The sequence below is a fragment of the Triturus cristatus genome, chromosome 1_1 (genome assembly GCF_964204655.1).
Source record: "Triturus cristatus chromosome 1_1, aTriCri1.1, whole genome shotgun sequence".
In the NCBI taxonomy this organism is placed as follows: Eukaryota; Metazoa; Chordata; class Amphibia; order Caudata; family Salamandridae; genus Triturus; species Triturus cristatus.
This window is the reverse complement of record NC_140579.1, coordinates 848752863-848774094: the sequence shown is the minus strand read 5'-3', so window position 1 is coordinate 848774094 and position 21232 is coordinate 848752863.

Below are 21232 nucleotides of genomic sequence, written 5' to 3'. Positions count from 1 at the left end.
ATGTATGCCTCAGAATAGGTATCCAAACCTATGAAGCAATCCCGAGATAGTGTGCCCGACAATCTCACGTCTATAACTAGTAAGAGCCTATAGATCACTCAAACTAGCTGATATCCAGGGGAACACTAAACTTGGTCACCTAACTGCTGACTTCCTTAATATTAAAGCAGAATACCTCATTGAGCCTTTTTTTGGATGATATACAACCTACCATGGCAAGGAAGCTATACATCCAGGTTAGAATAGGGACCTTGCCATTTCGTGCACTTACGAACAAATGGCTAAAAGCCCCTTCCCTTGGGTGCCCTGCCTGCAACTGCACAGTTGAGTCAGACATTTATGTCCTCTTTTTTTGCCCTGGCAATAAAACAGCCAGATGGCGTTGGCTTCTACCACTTTGTAGAAATTTGGGGTGCAGGCAGTGTTCGGAGGCATATAGAATTCTGAGAACTAATACCCACCCAACTATTGTCTTCGCTGTGTCCCGATTCCTGAATTCCATGTGACATAGTCGTAGGGTGTTCTTAAACTCATCACTGCAAGTACAAATATCTCTCTCTGTACACTCTGTCATACTTTAATTATTTGTAACTTTTTAAACTCTTTTTTAACTTGTTTTTTATCATCTTTTCCTTTCAAAAATATTGATGAAATGATACCTGGGTTGCGAAGAAGTTATTTATTTCTATTTTAACTCTGCCTCTGATGAAAATGTAATATTGTTAAAAATCAAGTCTTGTTTGTATCTGATTCATCTACTTTTTATGGTCTATACTGACCGAAATAAGTTGATTTAAATGGAATTATTAATTAACCTTAATTATTAATGTATTATAATTAATTTACTTCCCAACCTAACCTATACACATTCAAACCCCACAACCTGCACCTAAAACATAACTTGAAAAATTATTTAATTACACAATTAGCATAATTAATTACCAAATGAATAATTGACAAATACATTATTATTAATAATCAGAATGAGCTTATTAGCTTACGCTGTACCCCTACAAACTTCAAAAACCGCACCTAAAACATAATTTAACAAATACATTCATTGCACAATTTACATACTTAATTATCAAGTAATTAATTTATATTAACTAGAAATTAATTAATTATAACTAATTTAATTCCCACCCAGTTTAACTACAAACCCCACAACCCGCAGCTAAAACTTAACTTAAAAAAAAAGTAATTGTCCAATTTACATGATTATCAATTAAATAATTTATAATGAATAAAAATGTATTGTTAATTATTTATAAATAATTCACTTCCCACCCTGTACCCCTACAAACCCTACAACCCACTGTGATACAAAAAATTACAATGAACTGTAAAATTAAATTTAAATGCAACTAAAATGTACCAACTATATTAAAAAACATTAACAATAAATATACAAACAATTTATAACACAAAATTAAAACCTATGCTAAAATACATTAAAATAAATAAAATATGATATTATAAACGGAAGTTTTTGTAAACGATATTTACAACATATATTTTATTGCAAATTATTTTAATAGAAGATATTTTGGACATCGATATTACTTACCTTATAAAATTGATATTTCTGGCAACCAAATTTCTACATCACGATATTTGTGGAATACAATATTAAAAATTCAATATTTCTGCATCTTGATATTGTTTACTCGAAAGTTTGTCCGAATACCGTTGGCAGCTGCAAGTTACTGGAAATAGAAGTGAGATACGTTGCACAATTGTACTTGTGCATGAGGTTTCGTTGCGCTTTTAAGTGCCACATGTATTGAAGACTTTGGCCCTCATTAGGATGTAGGTGGCACTGCAACCGACAAGCCATCGGTATCAGTCCCACCAACATCCAGCACAGCAGTCCAACATCCGCATTACGATGCAGTCAGTCTGATGTAGCGGGTGGAGGAACAGACTGACATCTCTGACAGGCTCAAGGAGCCCCTCGGAGCATCGGTCAGAGTGTAATCCCTACATTGGGGTCGGTGCCTATGGAGGCACCACCGGAGGGTTTATGATGTCCCTTTTCCCTCTGCCTTTACATGGCAGTCCAACCGCTATGTAAAGGCAGATGGAATGGGACTTTGGGAGCCCCCTAGCAGGGCCCTGTCCTCTGTGGGCCTCCGCTATGAGGTCAGGGGGACACAAGTGGTGCCCCCCCAAACATCCATACACAGTGCGTGGCACACGGTGCATGGATGTTTAAACACATGCCTTTTTCAATTGTGGCACAAGCCGCAATTGAAAAAGGCACGCTTCTGACCGCCTTCACAGCTTCATGTGCGACTGTCTCCATCCCGATACGATGTGTCCGACCACCATCGTATTGAGGCCCGCTGTTTGAATTGTTACTTAGAAAACTGCATATAGGGAAGTTGGTAGAGTATGTAGAAGAAAGATGCTCATGAGAAAAAGGGGAACAATAGTGTTCATTGAATGCTTAGTTAATAATCCCTTGAAGATTCTTTTTAATAAGGTGATGTAAAGTTCCAACATAAGATAAGATATTGTACTATATGTGTTATGCTATTGCACATTCTAAGGGTTTGAATAAATAAAAGAGTGTAATACCTACAAAATATAGACATATACAAGGTGTCCATTTTAGGTACATGCTTTTATACTGTAATGTGTTAAGTACTTATTATTTTATTCAAAGTGTACTGTCTAGACCCTCGAGGCACCTTAGGTGGCAAACTGTGTAGTAGGTAGATATTTAATTCTATGTGAAACTGTTCACATGGGTACCCCTTTACACACTTAACTTCACTGACATGCTCTAGCCCCTCTAATGTAGAGATTTCGGGCCTTATTATGAGTTTGGCGGTTCTGTGACGATCCGAGAGCAGTGAGCTCAGCGGTCCGACAGCCGTATTATGAGGCCTGCACATCGGCTTTGGAAATACCACAGCTGGAATGCCAAGACCGCCAGCAGACTGCCGACCACCAGGTTTGCGATTGGGGAAAGGCAGCCGCTATAGGGTGGTAAAGGGGAGCTGCACCGTGGTGCGTATTAGGAGTTGTGTGTTTTACGAGCGGACCAAGGGGGTTCGACCATCCTGCTTCAAGGTGGCGGTGACAAAGGATTTGGGGTGCGTACCTTCCCCTTTCTTCTTCTCCCAGGCAGATTCCAACATGGATCCATTTCTCCAGGTCCCCCCTTCACAGTAGGATCTTCACCCCGAGGATTACGACTCAGTGTGCAGCGATATGCAGTTGAGTTCTTTTTGTACCATATACCCATTGCCAGGACTGCACACATATGGGCCAAACCCCGGTAATTGGTACATGGTATTGTCCCACATATATTATGCATAAGTGTGCATCCAACACATATGCAGTCGAAATGCACGCATAGGCACCGATATATTTGTTAATAGTACTCACCACCGCTGCAAGATCCCCGCCTTCACACTGCCAGCCCCGACTTGTAATACAGTGGTCTTTGGACCACCAGCACCATGGGCTGCTGGCAGGGGTGGACCTAGTCCTACGTCAATCGGACTGCCAAACTCGTAATAAGGCCATTAGCCTTTTACATAGTTACTCACAGAAAGGCTAGCCCATCACCGCAAACAAGTCCCATTACATGGGTATGCCTGTACTACTCATAGACTTTGCTCTCTACAGAGCTCTTCAACCGGCCAGTTTATCACCACACTCCATGCACATTATATGGCCAAGCTCCTAGTACCCAGTCTTTTATCGGTGTTGAGCTATTCATGTAGACCACGGCCCCTCAAAACACACAAGTTTCATTATGTGATCAAGCCTTTTCTACATACAGTGTTCACTCTGAACAGGATCCTCGATAGAGACGTCAGTCCCACATCACAACCAAACCCCGTTAAATGACTAAACATGTACTATGCACAGTCATCACCCTTGGCAGAGCTCTTAAGGAAAATGCTAGTCCCTCAGCCCACTCAACCACCATTATGGTGCAAAGCCTCTAGTACCAACAGGTTACACTCAGTACAGTGCTCTTCAAGTAGAGGCTAGACCTTTATCATACACACCCACCATTAGTTAGGCAAGCCCCTTCTATGAACAGCTATCCCCATGGACTGAGGTGTTCACAGAGAGGCCAGTTGTTTTCCACAGGCAAGCCCTATTTCATGGTTAAGTTTGTAATATGTACACCTGTGAATCTACATGGAGCTCTTCACAAAGATATCCAAGCCTCAGTATGTGACCAGTACCCTGCTATGCACAGGGTCCCGCTATTCGGTGCTTTTCATGGGGAGGCTAGTCCCTCATCACAGCCAAGCCTCATTATGTGGCAACACCTACTGCACACAGTGTTCACCCTGTACAGAGCTGTTAAATGACTCACCCGTCCCTCCCTACTCTTACACTTCATTATGTGTCCAAATCTCTATTGCATACAACTACAACTTCACCCAGTACTGATGTCTTCACGGAGAGGCCAGTCCCCCAGCACTGGCATCCCCCACTAGTTAGCCAAGCCCTTACTACATTCACTTTCTCCCTGCATGGAGCTTTTCAGAAAGAGGCCAGATCATTACCAAAACCAAGCCCAGTTATATGGCACACAGCTATTGCACTCGGTGTTTACCTTGTGTAGAACTCTTCACAAACATGCTAGTCTCTCAGCATAACTTTAGTAAAACCTCTGAGTAAACCAAAGGCACAAAAGCAGGTAAAGTGAAGCAAGAGGTGAGGAAAAAGTTAAAATTAGAAGTAGCACATGCCATGGTCGGATCACAGTTTTCAAATGTGTCTGAGGGAACTGTAACTGCAATGTGGAAGTAAATGTTCTATTTCAGTTACCTTCAGTAAATCAGGAAGTTGAAGAAAACAGCTACAAGCCAGTGTGCACAGCAGCGTCATGCAGTGCGATCTGAGAAGCCTGTGCATTTTACGAGGGGTCTACATCAGTGTGTGAGCATCTGTACTTGTATAACGCCATTTAAATTAAATGCTCAAGAAGATACTCAAGAATGTCTAATGGTAGTGATAGGTACTCTAGAAAATGAGCATATTTCAATAAATACATTTTAGGAATCAGCTACTCCTATCAGCATGAATGCAAAAATTGTCAGCATTCATCAACAACTCACATCCATTCAGAGCGAATTGTGTATCTAACCATACAAGATTGTAATTCTTTGCCATTTGAAATATGAATTAGGAAAGCTTTGCAGAATTTTACGCTTTCAAAGTGTAGAGCAGGAAGTTTAGATGTTTGCCGAAGCAGCACATATGTCATCTTAATGCTATAAAGGTGTAGAGCAGATGGCTCCTAAATAAATACACATATGTCTAACTTTAAAGCTGGTCAGATACCACTGACTGGAAAAACAAAAACTACTGTTGCCGTCATGTTTCATAAGGAACAGAGTGATAGATCAGGCTACTATGTAGTCCACTTAGAAATTAGATCTAACTGGACTGAATGTAATAACAATAGTCTTACCTTCACACACATATTACCATGGAAACTAACTAATTCCAGTCTCCTTTTTCTAGAACAATAGTTCTAGGAAAGGTGGAATTATTTCCATCAGACATATGTGTACAGTGAAACATATTGTAAATGTTGTGTATCTATGTCATCATGGGACCTAGTAAGGGTGGCGTCCCACTTAGGCTTAATTCTCTCTTGATGGACATATTAATTACTGTTGAATGCTATTGTAGGACACAGAACATAGAGCTCTTACATAAACGATCTGCTTTTTGCTACCTAGAAATTGAAGGAATTTATAGTGAACATTATGAGTGACTGAGAGCGATGTGCAGTATCTGCTCTTTACAATTTGTCTGACATACACAGTATTAATTTTTTTTCCGAAAATCTATGTAATTTTTTCCCCATATGTACAAGGATGACAAACATTTCTTTGATATGTTGCCAGTGCTGGGCACGTTCTAGTTCTTATATTTCATTTAAGAATCCACTCAGTGTAAGAGCATGGTCGGAGAACACACAAAAAAGAGGGTTTAAGTATTTTCAGTGTTTAAATATAATAGTTGTAAGTGATTTTGTAAAACATAATATTTTAAAACCCACATGATAGTATTTCATGTTTCTCACTGAACTACTAATTTCTGTAGATTGAAGGTAATCACGGGCACAGTGATTACCTAACTATAGTCAAACCCCATTAGGCAGTGAAGCCTCTACTACAGATAGACTTTACTGTCCAGAAAGCTCTTCGTATAAAGCCACATCTTCACGACATTCAAAGTATATTACATGCACAAGTCTATATTCTTTCTCCTACATACTGCTCTTCATGTAGAGACTATACTCTCATCAGAAGCGGGTCCTATTATATGTATAAGCCCCTACTATTTTACTGTTTACAGTCTTCACCCCTGTAAAGTATTTACTAGAGGTAGGCCAGTCCTTTACCACGCACAATCATCATTACATGCTTTAAAATCTACTACGCTCAGACTATACTCTGTTCTAAGCTCTTTACACAGAAGCTACTCCTTCACTACACCGAACCTCCATTATGTGGACAGGGGACCTCCAACCTTTTCTGTAATAGGAGCTACTTAAGTTCAATAAATATTATCCAGAGCTAATAATATTGGTTTGTCATAGTGACAGCATTATGCTAATGGGCACTGTATGCAATATTACGAGCAGTGATCACCATGGTTCTTCAACAGGCAGGGTTGTCAGCAGTAACATAAAAAATGTTTAGACATTTGCATTGGTAATGCATAACAGACTTTCGGGCCCCTTATTGCCAAAGTAAAAATATTAGTAATAAGTTTCCCCAGCACCACATGAATGTTCCCCAAGCATCAGCTAATGAGTTCTAAAAATGCATAGAGTGTTGTCTCAAATATATGCTTTTCAATGTTGATACACTTATACTAATTTAACCAATCAAAGTATCTAATATAGTAGGCTAGGCTGCACACAGGAGAGCTACTTACAGGTAACTGGAAAGCTACCAGTAAGTTACGAACTACTGGTCGGAGAAAGCTGATGGTGGAGCAGGTAAAGCAAAATTTTGTATACCTTCTCTATTTGCATGACAAAATACTAATTACGTAACTATTCTAAATATTAACCTGTATTAACTGTTTGGAGTGTTATTATTAATCAATATATACACCTTAATAAACAGAAATTACACGTGGGACTAAATTGCTAATTGCATGGCTAATAATTCTAATGATTTACTGTGGTATGCATATTAACCGTAGGATGTGTTGTAATAGAAATTGCATGATTTGTCTTGCTATTGTAATGGTTTGTGCTCCTGGTATTGCGGAAATGTTGCTATAAGCTAGGAGAATACTAATATATATTGGAATTAGTGTGGGTTTAAACATTAGAATCTTCATTTCCGTATATTAATTACTTTTATGTTTGTTATTGCTTAAGTTGGCATTCGGGCCTACTAGGCCGCAATATTCAAAATGGAGTTGGGAAATGGCCACCGTCATTTAGGCGCGATGTCTACTGCGCAGACTCAGGTGGCTCTGAAGATCTCCAGGCGACCTCCAACCACGAGACTACCTGTTCCTTGTCAAGGATAGGAATGTGGAGTATTGCCAAGACTAAGCAAGTGTGAATGGCTGAAATACAATGGCTGTAACCAGAGGTCTACATGTTGTTACTTCGGAACTTTTCGCATGAGAACTGGACAAAAGAATACAAATTAACGACATGTTCAATTTCTTGAGAATCAAGAAAACCTGGGAATGGACTTCAATATTTCAAAATTTTAAGGGATTAGCCAATCAGAACTTTTCTACTCCTAGAAAATGTTGCATATTATCCTAGAATTTATTATATAAGGGAAACTGTAGGAGAGGGTAGGTGCAAGTGCGTTCCAAATTTCCGTCGGTGACTGATGGTGAGGAGGGTCGATTTGCAAGTACGATTGCCTGGTCCTTTGGCTATCTTTGGGACTGTGTCGTGCCAAGCGAATGAACTTTTCTCGGACTTATTTGGGTCTTGACCTGCATTCAACTGGACGATTTGACCAGAAGGGATTATTGATTTATGCAGGGCTGACAGGTTCCGGGAAATGGTCACCGGTATCAAGATTTAGGTAAATATGATTGTATGTCAAATTGTGCCAAACATTCATTGAAAATTCTGGTTAGTTAAAATGCTGACTATGCCAATGAAAGTGAATTAATTAGATAAACTAAACATTGATTACCAGAAAATTGAGTTTGTGATTCTTTTAATAAGGTATTGATGAATCAAAGGTTCCGAAGCTTTAATGTGTTTTAGCTGGTTCTAACTCACCATCAACCAGTCCAAATAATTGGTCCATCGCCCAAGTGGTGGAGTGCCTTGATGTTACAGTTAGGATTCTATAGGTACTGATGTATATAATGTATATAATGTAAAATAATTTCCCTCCTATAGTTACTAAGGTACCCCCACATTGTCCAGCGCTTGTATTCTTCCTGTGTGCAGATTCGGGGTGAGACCAATAAATGCGTGTATGATTGAGTTAGTGCGATGACGGGTCTGTGACGCAGTGAGGATATGCAAATGTGCCCTTTTCCTCTGGAGCAGTTTTTCTGTTAGCAGAGTTATGGTTTTATTGCATTGGTTTGGTGATTATTAATGATTGATTATTGACATATGTACTAACTTTCTATGTTGAGTCGTGTTGCGTTCTATGTTGTTTTGAAGACTTCCGGGATGTAGGAAGTTGGATGCCCTGTAGGTGCACGGGGAAAAAAGTGTGGCAAGTGAAGTCGCACTGTGTATTGTCTGGTTGCACTGTAGGTACACGGGGAAATGTGTGGCAAGTGAAGTCGCACAACGCATTGTCTGGTTTCGAGTTGGTAACATCGTCGTGTGTTATCGTTACGGACATTTCTGTGTGAATGTGCATGAGTGCAATAGCAACAGGTTCTCTTGTGAAACTCTGGCCTTAATTCTCAGGAGCAGTGTAGTCTCCACATGTGTTTTATCCCCAGAGAAACGGTTAGCCTTTTTGCTTGTTAGAAGGGTAAGGTAGAGGGAAGTGCTACTTTATCGGCGAAACAGAATAATTCTGTGGTAGGGTAGAGGTAAGCACTGCCTACTGGAAATACAGAATTCTTGTGTAAATGAACAAAACTATCTCTTTGGTTTAGCGAACCAGGCATTGGTGGTGTTTTTATGTCATTACTAACAGTTTTGATTAAAAAAACGGAAGAAAAGTTTGTCGATACATTTTGTAAAGGAGGGGTCAGCAGAAGCAGGAGTAGCGAGTAAGACTGACGTCAGAAAGACCGTGCTGGGATTGGCCAGCTGTAGAGAGACGAAGCGTTCACGGATTGGTGCGTTGGTGTGAGCCGCGCTAGGATTGGAGAATTACAGAGTGACGTAGATGCACAGGATTGGTGTGTTAGTGTGAGTCGCGCTGGGATTGGACAGCAGACGGAATAGTCGTAAGGGAAGTGATTGGATAAGACTAGTGATTCGGAAATAAGAATAAGGAAAAATTATGTATTACGATCCACCAGAGAAGGAGAAAAAGTCATGGTTTGGGAAAATCAAGAACCTATTCAAAAAAGGTAAGCCAATTGTGACTAGGGAAGGACAGCTACTTCCTCCATCGAAATCACCCGCATCCTTTATGGTAGCGAAATATGGGTACCATACCTGTATTTGGCTAGATAATTGGGCATGGTATACAAAAGAAGACGGAGTAATAGCATTTCCAGAAAGTGGTTCATTTAGTCTAGCTGTATTAAGGAACTTGAGAGAAAGAATGATGAGGTTAGAACCGAGACCTAGACCTATTCAGTTTGAAGCTTTAATGGAATGGGAAGAAGAGATGTATGAAAGAGAACGGCAGCGGAGTGGCAGAAGGTATAATTACATGTTTGGTAGACGGTGTGGACAGGAACGTCATGATGACCGAATGAGGAGATGGCGGAGTGCAAACATGACTGATGGAATGTTTCCATTAAGAAGCGCTGAAGAGACTAGTGGCAGGAAATGTACAGGGAAGAGAAACAATAAAGGGTTAGAAGGTTACAAGTATGGTGTGAATGAGTCAGAGGATGATGTGCTAGAGGACATGTTTTATAAAAATCCTCCCCCTTATAAACCAAACTCCACGTTGCTGACGCCAAGTGCGCCAGTAAAAAAAACGCCGCGAAATAAAACTTTTGAGCAAATGCCTCCTGATTTAGGGAAAAATAATCCATTTAGAGACTCTGAAATAGCACAACCTGTCAGGACGGGAAATGAAAACTCAGCTGAACTGGCTAGAACTACCCTGGAATTAACTGAGAAACTTAGGGAATTACCCAAAAATATGGAAGCCGTAACTGTACCTGTAACTATAGGACCAGTGATGCCTGTCTTTGATAAACAAAAGGATAGTGAGCATTGTTTAACAGTTCCTTACAATAGTAATAAGCAAATCGAGACGGTGAAAAGTGATTCGGGAGAATATCCATGGGGAAAATTAGTAGGAACCTCAGGGTTAAGTACTCCTAAAAATCTGATGATGAATCAAAATCCAGCAAGTAAGACGCTGATGATGACAGAATCAGCATCAGAGACCCCAGAAAGAAGTATGGAGCGAATAAGAAATGAAACAATTCCTGTAGGTCCCACTTCTGATGAATTAAGCGATTGGTTAAGGAGTTTACAGCGAAAAGGTACAGAACCTCAATCTTTAGAAGTGGCAAAATTAAAAATAACGTCAGAAGAATTAATAGTAGGGACTATTCCAACTGAAAAATTAAAAGCATATCAGGAAGAAGAGTTAATGTTTTTTGTAAAAGTATAACTTGGAGAGCAAGGAGTTTGCATGAGAAACTTGAAGAAACAACGAGTGAAATGGGCATCGACTTCGAGAAAATAAGATCATTACAGAAGCCATATAGAGTAGATTTCTCTGAAAAGGATATTGAAAAATCTGAACACTGCCTTATTAAGAAAATGGGGTGACGTAGACAGATGGAAGAGTAGGTGGTTTCGAAAGAGAGATGATGCAACAGATAAGACCTTTTCAGCGTTCCCGGTAAGAGAAAAGGAGACGGTGGTAACGGAATGTCCCATGAGGGAGATCCAAGGAGGAGGTTATGTGCATGTTCCCTGAACTAGACAGGACATTTTATCATTTACAAATGATTTCCCCAGGCTCAGAGAAAAGCCTGTGGAATGGTATCGACAAGTGGAAAGGTTTGTTAAATTATCAAAGGTGCTGTGGATAGACTTGAATGGTCTGTTCGATATAATTGTGCCGGCAGATCTATGGACGGAATGTAAAATTACAGTAGGGGGTGCCCACTCAAGAGTATCCTTGGAATCCTAAGACGGGTGCCCCTGATCCAGAAGTAATGAGAAAGTATGAACCAGTAATTACCTTTTTGAAAAATAAAGTGCCTCCAAAGGAAACTGATTGGGTAAAAATTGATAGAACTCACCAGGAAGTTAAAGAATCTGTTCATGCCTATTATGAAAGGTTGCTGTTAGCTTTTAAACAATACAGTGGTGAAGAGAAATTGAGCGAAAAGGATTTAAGTAATTTTGTATATCGATTTGTTTATGGATTAAGACCTGAAGTGAGTGAAATGATTAAACAGCAACAAAGTGGATTGGCAAAATAAAAAGATAGATGAAGCATTGAGACATGCGAAATATTTTAGCGATGAAATTGAAGCAAAACAACGCAAGCTAAAAGAAAAGGCCACGTGGGCACAGGTTAAAGTAGCGGAAAGGCAAGAAGCTCAGCTGATTGAACAGGCAACTGGCATGGGCCAGGTGAGACAAAAACCTAATATTGGAAAAGGAAAGGGACAAATTAGTTTAGACGAAGCAAAAAAGAAGTGGCCATGTCCAATGTTCCCTCGAATTTTTCTTTCTTATGTGCGGCAATAGAATGTTGGTGTGCACTCTTTTATTGCTTGTGTGCGCAACTGAGTGATAAGATGTGCAACAAGGCAAGTCGATCCGCTACCACTTATAGGTAAATGACAAGCATTGGCACTGCCAATAAGCCTTGCTTTTAATTAAAAGTGACTTCTTGGTCACTGATTGGTTTAAGCACTGAATAAGTCATCACACATGCACCCTGTCAATCATCCTTGCACTTGTGCATCCATAAATCACTTATTCATTCTTGCATTCACCAACATACGCAACCACAATACAGCACATACACAAGTTGAGTCACATTTGCAAGATAAATTGAAAGAATAAAAGTAGAAAAATACAACATGGTATCGGCTAAAAATGGCAGACATATGTGTGCAATAATAAAGTTAAACAAAGCAGCTCATTTCTTGCCCTCTGTTTGTTCCTTCTCCGCTCATTTCTTGCACTCTGTTTGTGCCTTCTCTGCTCGTTTCTTGCCCTCTTTTTGCCTTTTCTGCCCATTTTTTGCCCTCTGTTTCTAACTTCACTGCTTGTATCTTGCCCTCTTTTTGCCTTTTCTGCTTGTTTCTTGCCCCTGGTTTGTGCCTCCTTCTCTGCTCATTTCTTGCCCTCTTTTTGCCTTTTCTGCTCAATTCTTGACCTCTGTTTATGCCTTCTCTGCTTGTTTCTTGCCCTCTTTTTGTCTTTTCTGCTTGTTTCTTGCCCTATTGTTGCCTTTTCTGTTCACTTCTTGCCCTCTGTTTCTGCCTTATCTGCTCATTTCACACCCTCTGTTTGCCTTTTCTGCTTACTTCTTGCTCTCTGTTTTTCTTTTTCTGCTCGTCTCTTGCCCTCTTCCTGCCGTTTTCCTCCGCCTGTTGCCCAGCGCCCCTACTTCCCCCCCAGAACACCTTCCCAGGCGGAGTTCAGAAACAAACTCTAAACTTGGCTTTTTGACGGAGGCCTTGCATCCCAGCACCCAGATATCCTTAGAGGTGACAGCGCTGCACACTAAAAATGCTGAGTGATTGATTGATTCAAATAAAGATACTTTAAAAAAGGTTATGATTGTTTGAAAAATGTTGATTTGCGACGTTTCTAATGGAGGTGAGTGGGAGAACTTGGTGAACTGGTTTGTGGGCAAAGGCAAAGGCCTATTGTTTGGGAAGTCCACTGCCAGTCCTTGCTTTCTGGTTCACATTCCAAAGTACTTGACGTTTGTTTTTATAATCAGATAAGTAATATTACTAAACCATTCCCCAAACGCCCCATAATGCCTCATGACCAGTACTTAGTGTCTGGGCAAGTATTTTCAGTGGCCACTTAGAGTGTATTCTCTGCTAAGCCTAAAATATTTGCCCTATTTGTTTATCTTTTGCTTTGTCATGTGTATACAGTTGGCAATAACCTGTTTCACTAATAAAAGATATGAAAAGGGCACTCACTTGTTCCTAATCTGTCTGAGGCCCCAAAAACCCTAGAACTAGCACTGCTGCTGTGTGTGTAATCGCTGCCTAAGTGTCAACGGCACATACTGCAGAACTCCTGGCAGTTTCGAGAAGTGGATTGAAAAACTAACATATTGAGCAGTTTGAGGTGGGAGACACAAATGTGAATGGCAGCATGCAGTAGGGAGCATTTTAGGAGTCACTGCATAGGTAACTGACTAACAATAACAGCTGAAGGTGCTGTATTGGATGGAAGCATCTTACAAACAGTAAAAGCACATGTGAAGCCAGTGACGCCACACAGTGCAAAAAAAAAAAGAACTGGAGAAATCAGTAGGTGGCCTGGTCGGAGGCAGTGAAGTAAGGTGCAGCACGCTGGTGAAGAGCGTTTAGCAAGTCACTGCAGAGGTGAATGGCCAGCAAAAATAGCAGAGGCTGCTGAATGGAGACCAACCAGCATACCGACTGATAAGGCCTCAGACAAGCATGTGTGATGCCACAGCCAGACACAGAAGGAGAAAGCAGAAAGGTGGAGGCAGCTCTGCCAAGTACCATGCATCAGGCGTTAGACTAACGCATTTCAGTGTGGTGATCCGCTTCACCACACTGAAATGCAAAGTCATGCATTTATATTGATATATCCTCATGGCCTGTGTTCCGCTGCGCCTTGGGTGTCTCTCTGTGGAGCCTCGGGAGAGCGGGTATCTGAAGCGGGTTGTGGCCTGTTTTATTTCTTGGTCAAGGAGTCCCACCCCCCGTTTCTTGACAGCGCCAGGTCTATCTTCCTCACATGCAGAGGCAAAAAAGTCAGAAGCCGCACATGAAGGTGGATTCTTCACTTAGTTAATCCAGAAACCCTCAGTCTGCCCGGCCGGCCAGATCAGCTATCACAGCACAGCAAACCATCTCCCATAGGGAACGAATATTTATTAGAGCGTTTTGTAAAATAGCGTAGGCTGTATCCGGTTTATTCTTGGTGCCCAATTAAATGGCACAGTTTACTTTCGATTTATGAGGGCATCTTCTTAAAATACAAAGAATCTCAAGCAATTATTCTAATGGAAACAGACAGTGCAAACAAAGGTGGACTGCTCACCCAGTTGTACATGTAAATTGTGGATCATGTCAATCACAGTGCCTTCCCATAAAGTACAGCTGCCTGCTTAGTTGTGACCTAAATGCACGCACCTTTCAGTGTGCCTTATCTTTTGTCTGCAATTTTGGCTAGAGTCTGATAAAGCAAAGTTGTTTATATTTCTTACGTTTTGCAGCAGTTAACTTAGTTTCTCGTTGCTCAAATTGGTGATCTTTCTGATATTTATGTGTTCCCCTTGTCTTCATTGCTTGATTTTGCTCGCGATAAACTGGATGCCATTAGTTTAGGAAACAATAACACCTGTTATATAGAGAAGTGAGAAGCCCCAAAAGTGCAGTAAAAAATGCTTTATAAAAATCAACGTATTATTATGGGTTCTCTAGTAAAGCACATTTTACTAGTTTCCTTTTCAGTGTTGTAGGATGCTATATTTTTTATTGGACCTAAAAAATAAGTATGCTGTCGCATCTTAAATACATGGGCTTTCACACCGCTCTCCTTCCTATGCCACACTAGTAAAATGAATCACATACGAAAACGAACATGCAGGCACCATTTTCAGATCAGTTGGGCGACAAAAAAATCTTATCTGACACAGCATGTAAGGCTATCGCTATCTGTTACATGAGAGAGATTTAGCAATACAAATGTTTTGGATCAATATATTTATTGGTATAGTGGATAAATATCTGTTGTTTTAGTTTCTGAATGTAATCGATTTCGGTTAAGGGCACCGCTCCCCTGATTAATGGCAGTCTAATTATATTTTACACCTCCTTTTACTTCACTCTAAAAGCTTGAAAGATTTCTCATATATTTCAGCAAAAAATATTCTCAATTTTATTTATAATGAAATTCTCAGTGTCACTCAGTCATTGAAATGCACTCATAATTACTCTAAAATCACGAAGATGTCACACATGGCAATCTGAAACCTTGGCAGCTATGTGAGGAGCTAGAGGTCCGTGGACTTTGCAAATGTGATTGTCTACTAAATACAACCAACCAGTTCAATGAATTTCCGTGGAAAGTTCAAGCTGAACGAGCATCTCGGTGTTAAGAAACCCTCGCTACAAATGAGAGGTTGGTGACCGCTCCGAGACAGGTAGGAGCTTCAATCATGACTTTGGGGAAGTGACAACACAGCTCAGCTACACACTCCTCAGTGGGAGCACCTCTGGGCACACTGCAAGCACAGAACCCGAGGCAAATCACGCAGATCGCCCCCACCGGGAATTTATTTTGCATTGTAATTTTATTTTTTCATCAAATTTGGCACTTTCACGATGCTTGGTAAACTAGACCGCTGCCTGGTTCATCTGTATATATGAACCCACCGCCCGGGCGTGCTCCCTAACACAAACTTAATTTATTCATATACCGTGCACTTGTGCCCCATTTCGGCAGCAACAACTGCGTGCTCATTGACATTCGGTAATGAAACAACGGGACTCTGGCTGTAGAGAAAGCTCTCGGAATTCTCTCCTGCTGTTTAATGACAGCGTTGCAGGCATTAAACGTCCCCTATTAGGATTTCTAAAGACGAAACACACGTCTTTAGAAATGCATTTGGAAGCGCAGCAGCATCGCCATGAGCCGCACTTCAAGGGCTCCAGTGAAGTATTTACTGGAATCCTTTGTAGTGCGCGCTCATTGTAGGTGTCTGCGCGGAGGGAAACCTAGGTGTACGCGCCAGCTCAGGCGCGCCGGTTAGAGGGAACCATGGCCATGTCATATTTGCGGAAAATTAGGGCATTGGAAATCCGAGTGTAAATTGCCCCCGAGTGCTAATGGCGATAATGCATCATTGAATCCACAGGTGCAGAATGAGGTGAGTTGTCAACCGCCGCAACAGCAACAGGTTGTTGCCCAACAGTGTCAGGTGCCAAAGCCACCTTTTCCACAGAACGTAAACCCTCAGAGAAGCAGTAATGAGACAGGATTCTACACCGAGGAACAAGCTACTGCGCGCTAGTGCTGTTTTGCAGTGTTGGCTACAGCGCGATGAGAGTGAGTCAGAAGAGAGTTTTTGACGGTGCCGAGGAGAGGAAGAGGAGTGCGTACTTGGCGCAACTCTAGAGGTAGACCAGTCAGGACCATTGTGGATGGAAAGGTAAATTATGAAAATATTACTTTCCTAGTTGATACTGGTGCTACTCGCTCAACTGTTAGATCAACTGACGTCAAAAATCTTCCTCTCTCGGATGACACAATCCAAGTAATTGGAGTCTCAGATAGACAGATAAAAACGTATCTTACTGAACCTGTTAAAATTAAAATAGGGAAATTTGCTGACATGCACCGATTTGTCGTGTGTGATACTAGCCCTGTAAATTTGTTAGGGAGGGATTTGTTGTGTAAAATGAATTGCACGATTTTCTGTACTCTGGATGGCATAGCTTTTGAAACTCCTGATGAGGATGTACTGTATAGAATCACCATGGCCAATCTGGAACCCGAAATTACTGAGGCATTTGTTGTATTTGACCCAGAGGAATTGCCTCAGGAATTGAAGAAAACAGTGAAACCCGAGGTGTGGGATTTCACGGGAGAAGATATGGGATTGATGAAAAAGGTAGACCCTGTGAAGATAACTGTAAAAGAAGGAATAAGTTACCCGAATATTCAACAATATAAATTGACACCAGAAATAATTGCAGGAGTGACTCCTGTAATAGACAAGATGATTGAACAGGGAATTTTGAGAGAGATAATGAGTAGTCCCTGTAATTCGCCAATCATGGGATTGAAAAAGCCTAACGGAACTTTCAGGATAGTGCAAGATCTGAGAAAAGTGAATACAATTGTTGTACCTTGTTGTCCCATTGTACCAAACCCTTCAGTGATCCTATATCAGATTCCCCATGATGCAGAATGGTACACAGTCATTGACCTGTGTCACGCTTTCTTTTCCATCCCATTGCAGCCTGACAGCCAACAGATTTTTGCGTTCCGGTTCGGCGAACGTACCATGGCATGGTGCCGAATCCCACAGGGCTATACAGAAAGTCCATTGATATTTAATCAGATTCTAAAGAAATCCCTGGAAGATTTAAAAATGCCCGAAAGTTCAGTACTAGTGCAGTACATCGATGACCTATTGGTGGCATCGAGGACACGAGAAGCCTGTGCGGTAGATACAGTTGCATTGCTGAATCATTTAGCGGATGGAGGACTTAAAGTATCCCCATCGAAATTACAATTTTGCAAAAAAGAAGTACAATATTTAGATCATAAAATTGAGAAAGGTCTGAGAAAGGTAACTGCAGACAGGATCAGAATAATAAAGGGAATGAGAGCACCAATGACTCAAAGAGAGGTGAGAATGTTTCTTGGAATGGTTGGGTACTGTCGTCAGAGGATCAGCAACTTTTCGCTGATTGCAAAACCTCTGGTACGCGTGACAAAGAGTGATGTGAAAGACCCCCTTGAACTGAACAAAGAGGAAATGAAGGCTTTTAAACAATTGAGAGACAGCTTGTGTGAAGCCCCGGCTGTTGGAATGCCTGACTATGAGAAAGAGTTTGAGCTCTATTGCAGCGAGAGAGATGGGTGTGCACTTTCTGTGTAAGTACAGAAGCATGGCAAATTAAGACGACGAATTGCATATTTCTCAGCTGTACTAGATCCTGTAGCTGTAGCGTTGCCTGGTTGTTTGAAAGCAGTGGCTGCTACCTGTAAGAGTTTGGAACAGAGTGTAGGAATTGTGATGGGATACCCTGTGAGAGTGTTTGTACCCCATGACGTTGCGATCCTTTTAACAAGGAGCCGCACACAGTTCATGACGCATAGTCGTCTAACTAAATATGAGAAAGTCATTCTGGGTGCTACGAATGTGAGCCTTGTGAGGTGTCTCAATGTAAACCCTTCAACATTGTTACCTGATGCTGTAAATGTGGAAGTGAAGGATGACGTGGATCATGATTGTTTGGAAGTGCTTGATTTTTGCACTAAGCCACACCCGGACATAAAAGATGTGCCTCTGAAAGAAAGTGACTATGTGATGTTTGTGGATGGGTCATGTCTGAGAACTGAAGAAGGAATTTTGAGTGCAGCGTATGCAGTATGTACTGTAGCGGCTGTATTGGAAGCGTCTTGTCTGAAAGGAGTGAGATCAGCCCAGGTTGCTGAATTGTTTGCATTGACAAGAGCATGTAAATTGGGGAAGAATCTGAGAGTCACTGTGATTACTGATAGTCAGTATGAATTTGGAGTGGTGCATGACTTTGGGCAGATTTGGTCCCAAAGAGGGTTCTTGACGTTGAGTGGAACTATAAGAAATGCTGAAGTGGTTGGCAAATTGCTTGAGGCGATACAGCTGCCTAAGCAATTGGCGGTAGTAAAATGCACAGCCCACTCAAAGGGTACTGACTATGTATCAGCTGGTAACGAGTTTGCGAATGACATAGCGCAATATTGTGCGCGCAACCAGAATTCAGTAAATCGGAACCGGGAAAAGGAAATGAACTCATGTCCCTTACTTTTTACTAACACTGTGAGTACTTGGGAAGAGGTGAGGCAGTTACAGGAAGAGGCAGGAGAAGAGGAAAAGAAACAGTAGATAAAATCAGGCTGTGCACCACGAGAGGCAGACAGAGTTTGTGTTTATTGGGATGGAAGACCAGTAATGCCTGATAGCATGATCTCTACCATGGCACGGATGTACCATGGGCAGGAACATGTAGGCAGGGATGCCATGATCAGACTTTTCAAGCAGACATGGTATAATGCCAAGTTCCGGCTTGTAGCTAAGAGCCTTTGCCAAAGATGCCTCATATGTCAGCAATACAATCCAGGAAGGAAAACAGTAGTGAGTTTGGGAACAATAGGACGGGAGGGAGGTCCTTTCACCAGAATGCAGATTGATGTCATCGAAATGCCCCCATGTAATCGGCTAAGGTATGTTCTGGTAGTTGTTTGTCTGTTTTCACGCTGGGTGGAAGCATACCCGACCAGAAGGAGTGATGGGGTGACCGTAGCGAAACCCCTATTGACAGAATTCATTCCTACGTTTGGTTTTCCAGTGGCGATTGAATCAGATAGAGGAAAGCATTTTCATAATGAAATCATAAAATTGATTTGTGAAGCATTGAATGTACAACAGAAACTACATTGTGCCTACCGTCCAGAGGCTTCTGGAGTAGTGGAACAGAAGAATGGCACCATTAAAAATAGATTGGGAAAAATGTGTTTGGCCACAGGTTTAAAATGGCCTGATGTCTTGCCTCTAGATCGATTCCTGATAGGAATACTGGACTGAGTCCCCATGAAATTGTTATGGGTAGAGCGATGAGACATATTTTCATTCCTGTCAACAGACTACTGCCTATTTCCGATGACTTCGTGTTGGATTATTGCAAGGGTTTGGCTGATTCCGTTCATTCTGTGTTTCATCAGGTTGGATCGGATGCAACCATCCTTGAAAAGAAGCCAGCTCATGATTTGAGTCCAGGAGACTGGGTTAGGATCAAAGTGCATAGAAGGAGGAATTGTCTGGTCCCACGTTGGGGAAAACCACGTCAGGTGATTTTGACCACGACGACGGCTGTGAAATGTGCCAGAGTAAAGAATTGGATTCATGCGAGTCATACTCCCCAAATCCCTAGTCCCGTAAATAGACCCGAGGAAGAATATTTGGGAGAGTCTGATTCCAGCTCTGAGTCAGAATCAGAAGAAACAAGACAAACTCCGAGAAGGGGAGAGTTGGAGCCGAGTCAGGTTGCGGAGCCAGAGAATTTGCCATTAAGGAGACGACTGGAAATTTCTGATACTAGCTCCGAATCAGATACTGAACAGGTGAGAGTACAGGAAAAGGTAAAAGCAAATATTGAGGAAACTGACAAAGAAATCCTTGATAAAGAAGCCCCACATGCAAGTACGAGAGAAATTCCACCTGAGGTCGTAGAACTAGAAGGTGAGGAAGTAGATACAGAGAGTAAGGGTAAGATTGTTGCGGAAGACCCCCGGAGAGGCGTAGGGAAAACAAACATCCATGTAGAAGAAGGGACAGTTAGTCAGCAGGAAGATTGCGTGGAAGAAACACGAGGAGGGACAATTGTAGATAGGGAACCGGAGGTCGTGAAGGGAAAATCCAAAGAAGGTAAAGGTCAAACCGATACCGAATCTGAAGAAAGCGAAGGAGAAGCGCAAGAAGGACGAGTTTTGAGGAAAAGAGCTTGGAAAACCGAACGAGGTGAGAAGGGAAATAAGTTGAAAAGGCCATCAAAAGAGGCGATTTGGTCAAACAACATAAAAAGACTGAGGTATCGATTGACAAGAGTGAAATCATCTAAAGCAGAACAAGTGAATGAAGTGTCTAGCCAAGAGAAATCAGAAGACACTGATCAGACACACTTGAAAGAAAAGCGAATTAAGAAACCCAACCAGAAGTATAAGTCACCAGAATGGACGTATGTGGCACTTCCTGATGTACAAGAGGAAGCAGACATCCAAGAAAGTCTAGGAGTGACTGTACCGGAAGTGGTTGAAGAAGAAGAAGAGTCGGAAATCCTGAGAGTTATCTTGTCTGATATCAGAGAAGAGACGGATGTTCAGAAAATTCTGAATCAAGATTGTGGAAACAAGGGCAAAGACCATCAAATGCCAGACTGAAGTGACAAGAGGAAGATGCAGAGAGATTGAAATACCGGATAAGACATATAACCAGAGGAACCAAGTAGGCACTTAGAGCCTTGGGTTTAGACAAAAGTTAGTTGTGAATAAAAGAGGCTAAGTCAAAAGACACTGATCATTTCCGAAATGGCAAACACAGAAGGTAGAAAACCTACATGTGGGTTTCTCCGAAGATGGTGCAAGGTGTGTTGTTGTTGTGCAGGATTACTAATGCTTCTATGGATTATA